We start from the raw sequence: 4,947 nt of genomic DNA, 5'->3' as shown, positions 1-4,947 counted from the left end.
CTGCTTGGTGTGGCCTGGCAAGTGAGCCTGCGGAGGAAAACAGGCATATTCACTGTGGGCTCCACAAGCTTCTCTGGGACAATATCTTCTGGCTTCCCTGGGGAATAGTTTTCACCTGTCACTTAGTACAAGAAGAAGGTTGTAAGTGGTTCTATGGGACACCCAGCATTTGAACAGCATGTACTGGTACAATCAAACACCAAGACCATAAAACACAGCATAGCACTGATGGTATTTATAGTTCATGAGGATCACAAATCATCAGTCCTCAAAAATTAGAAACTGGTACTGGAGGCAATATTGCCAAACTGGGAGTGAATTTTTATTCTTTCAGTAACTAACTGTATAAACAATAACAATCTTCAGAAATTCTCTAAACCTCACTTCCCACATCTATGGTATAAAGTACCCATAATGTCTGCAAAATATTCTATAGTTTATAATTATACGTGGCATTTATGTAAGAAACCTGATAAATTCCCATGGCAGGTATTTAGAGTTTCCATGGTGTGACAGATTGCTCATTTATATCCCCAGACAAAAAAAAAAAAAAAAAAGTGCAAGTTCCCATCACATCCCTGGAAAAATATTCAGTTTCCTTTTGAGTTAGCTCTAACTTGGATATATATTTCCTGCTTTAGGATTTTCATCCTAGAAGGATGTTAAATCATGGGCAAGGGACAAAATAGAAAACACTGTTCCTCAGACTCACAGACTTAAGAGAATGAACTTAAGCTTACTAGAGGGGAAGGATGGGGGAAGGGAGAGTTAAGGAGCTTGTAATGGACATGTACACACTGCTATGTTTAAATGTACACACAATATTGTCCTACTGTACAGCACAGAGAGCTCTGCTCAGTGTTATGTGGCAACCTGGATGGAAGGGCAGTTTGGGGGAGAATGGATACATGCATATGTACAGCTGAACCCCTTTGCTTTTCACTTGAAATTATCACAACATTGTTAATTGACATACTGTATATACAAAATTAAAAGTTAAAAAAAAATACTGTTCCTGCACATTATAAAGATAATGACCTACTGCTTTTCTAATACCTGATTAGAAAACACATGGAAGAAAAGCTTTCTATCGTGTGTCTCTGGGAAACCCAGAGAAATGATAGTCCCCTGGGGAACGAAAAGAAGGGTGACTAGAACAGAGTGTGATTATCAATATTAATCTCAGGGTACTTACCTAAAGTGTAATTTCTTATACACATGAAAAGTTTCAAGAGAAGATCACAAATACTGATTTAAGTTTTAAAATCACTATCAAAATACAAAGCTGCCTCAACATTTGAAAACCTTGGAAATAAAAGAGATGTTTCATATATTTAAGCATTTTAAAAGATACTAAGAAAGCTAGCTATTTACAAGACACCTGGAATGCATCTCTTCACATCCCATAACAGAATGGTCACTTACCAATTCAAGTTTAACTTAACTAGTTTTGCATTAGTACATGTGATCTTGGGAAAGTTACTTAACCTTTCTCAACTTTAATTTTCCTGCCAGTAAAATGAAAATGATGACAATATACCCAGTTTGCCTCAGTGAGATATTTTAAGCATAATATGTAAATTAATATATAGGTATGATTTTTCCCCAGCCTTTGTATGGTTTTAAGCAGATTCTGTTGCTGATGAGCCTAAGATAGGAAAGAGTTTACTCTCATTTGTCATACCTGAAACATTTCTAAATGGGAAATTCACTGTAATATATCTTATATCTAGCACTGTAAATGTAAATTTTAGATTTTTAACTGACATAGTGGATTGTCCTTCAGCATACATTTTTAGGTATTTTTAGGTATAATTCTAGGCAAACATGCAATGCAGGGAAACTGGGTTCCATTCCTGGGTCAGAAAGATCCCCTGGAGAAGGAAATGGCCACCTGCTCCAGTCTTCTTGCCTGGGAAATCCCCTGGACAGAGGAGAGTGGCAGGCTACAGTCTATGGGGTCACAAGAGTCAGACACAACCAAGCGACTAAACCACCAAACCATCACTAGGCATACATTTGTGAATTTTCCATTCACTCCAATCAGTGATCATTTATTCTCAGAATATTTTATGTAAGCAAAGAGTACTAACAACTGCAAAAAGAGTGAAGAAGTAATATGTAATATCTCTACTTTCTTGTATCTTATTTTAGATGGAAAGATAAGAAAATCACTTTGTAAATTAAGAACAAAATAAAAATTTTAAATAAACTTAAAATGTGATACATGTCTTTAAAATGTTATAGATAGAGTGCTATTGGGAGGAGAAAAAATACATTCTCCTTGAAGAAATGAGCAACTGTGTGAGACCTCAAGGAGAGAAGGCTATTTCATTCATTTTAGGATCTCTACTTCCAGATACCTATGATGCTCAATAGCCATAACTTTCGCCAACAGTATAAAAACCAGCTTGGAAAGAGAGGAAAGCGTGTTCCCCACATGACCAGTAGACCTTGGATTTTGGACTCATAAACTGTGATCTCCTGGTTAAAGAATCTGAATTATTCTGAATCTAGTCTGTATGGTGTGGGCAATGGTGCCTACATTGCAGTTTTCAATACTGCAAAAAAGGACAGCAACACTTCCCCTGTAGGGTTGATTTAAGCATTAAATTAGACAATGTATAGAAAGCTTTAAGCCTAATGCCTAGAAGAACACTAGATAGCAATATCTTGAATATAAATAAATAGTAGCTGTATCTTGAAATTTAGAAAGTATTCCTAGCTCAGAAGCAGGGAGGGAGAGAAATGATGCATTTCTGTGGGAAGAAATATTAAGAAAATACAGAGTGCTTGCTTTGGCAGCACATATACTAAAATTGGAATGATACAGAGAAGATTAGCATGGCCCCTGTGCAAGGATGACATGCAAATTCATGAAGCATTCCATATTCTTATAGAATACATTTTGTATAATGACTGTGTAACTGTTTTTGTTTAGCTTTTTTATATTTTTGTAAGAAGCTAATTAGAGAAATAATTTTGGAAAATCTACTCTGGGACTTCCCCTGTGGTCCAGCAGCTAAGACTCCTTGCATCCAATGCAGGGGACCCCTGATCAGGGAAGTAGATCCCACTTGCCACAACTAAGGGTTCCCATGCTGCAACTAAGACCCGGTGCAGCCAAAATAGATAAATATTTTTAAAACAAAAATCTAGTCTAAAGATTTATATAATGTTGTCAAATATAAAGATGGTAAATGGAAAACCACAAAAAAGAAAAAGAATGTCACAGAGATGTGACAGTAGAGGGAATGTCTGGATAGAGTCAGAATGTCTTTCTTGAAATAGAAATAGCAGTAAGAGATAACATAGGAAAAGTAGACAGAGGACTCAGCTCGTAACTTCAGCTTTAGGTAAATGTCAGGTTAAGAAGTTCCTGTTTTAGATAGAGTTAACAAGCAGGGGAGTAAGGAAATAAAAAAGGCATTAGTACTGCTTAGCTGTGCCATTTGAACACCCTATTTAAGTAAACATTTAAAATTTGTGAATTCTCCTTGGTCAGTGGAATTATAGATACTTAAACCTTTTGTCTACTCACTCCATTTAAGTGAACCTCCAAGAAGGAGGGAATATATAGCTGATATACATATATATATATATATTCATATAGCTGATTCACTTTGTTGTACAGTAGAAACTAATACAACATTGTAAAGCAATTATATTCCAACTAAAAAAATAATAAAACCTACAAAAAAAAGGAAATAGTCTAATTTTAAATCTTATTTCTCATCCTAAAAGTGGAGAGACCGCAGAATGAAAAATGGTCTTAGACTTTAATGCAAAGTCACTCCAGCAGAGTTGAGGCTCAGAGAAGAAAAATGACTTGCTAAATTCTGAAGGTTAGTTAGTAGCACAGACTAGACCATGCTCTACATCATATCCTTTCAGTGGAAATTTCAGGATCTGCATCTCCAAATGGATGAGAAAAAGCGAAAGAACACACAAAATAGCAGTGGTTCACTTACCTACAGCTTCCCATTTAAGATATGCCAATAGCAAATATAGATTTATAAATATGGGTCAAAATGTTTGAGTGTAAAGATTCTGCTGAGCCCTTGAGAGGCCTTTGGGGAATGGAACTTGGCTAATTTTACTGCAGAGGGATTATCGGCAGAACAAGAGGCAAATTTCAGGTATGGCGCAGGCAAACCTGCCCAGTGCTCTCCAAAGTCAAATGTCACTGGAGACCACACCAAGAACCAGAGCATGGAAGGGCAATGGCTTGAGTAAACCATCCCTGTAGGATAAATGAACTGCTTTCCCTCTGGCTTTAAAGATTTTTCCACATCACCATATCACAGCACCATAATTCAAAAATTAAATTTGCAATTATTTGTCTCCAGTTATCTGTTTTCCTATCTTTCTCCTACCCTATTTTATAATGTTTCTCAATTACCATACAGGTCAAAGATTTAAATGCATAAAATAAATCAATGTGAGTGTTCACTGAGAAAGTAAGAGTTCAGCCAACTACCACAAACCTGCTGCTCCTCAATCTGACTTTATTGTTCCCAACCAATTGCTTTTTGTATCATTGTCCTTGTTAAAGATTTTTAAGGTCATCTGTGTATTGGACAATATTTTATGCATATCAATAAGCCAAAGTATATAGTGCATAAAATCCTCAAATTTGTAGATGTTTTAGAACTCTCAGATATGAAAATTTTACTGAAAGCTTGTTATATGTTTATTTTCAAAAAATTTATTCCAATTGATATATGTATGCATACTCTCAGATATGAAAATTTTACTGAATGTTTGTTATATATATCATATATTTATTGTTTTTATTTATTTACTTATTTTAAGAAAATTTATTCCAATTGATGTATGTGAGATGTTCAATCTCACCATATTTTTGCCAACAATAATTATCAATCTTTACATCATTTTCATTTTGAAATGAAATTGAATATTCTAGAAGTCTGATTTTAACATGCA

General features: G+C 35.2%; 1 non-coding gene across 1 annotated transcript; it reads left to right on the top strand.

Moving 5' to 3' along the window:
* Window positions 1-2,789: 2,789 nt before the first annotated feature.
* Window positions 2,790-2,896, top strand: LOC128069280 (U6 spliceosomal RNA). Its single transcript, XR_008201536.1, has one exon. It is a non-coding gene; the product is annotated as a U6 spliceosomal RNA (small nuclear RNA).
* Window positions 2,897-4,947: the final 2,051 nt, after the last annotated feature.

The sequence above is a fragment of the Budorcas taxicolor genome, chromosome 25 (assembly GCF_023091745.1).
Source record: "Budorcas taxicolor isolate Tak-1 chromosome 25, Takin1.1, whole genome shotgun sequence".
Lineage (NCBI taxonomy): Eukaryota > Metazoa > Chordata > Mammalia > Artiodactyla > Bovidae > Budorcas > Budorcas taxicolor.
Note: the sequence above shows the minus strand (reverse complement) of the source record. Positions and strands in the feature narration are given on the sequence as shown.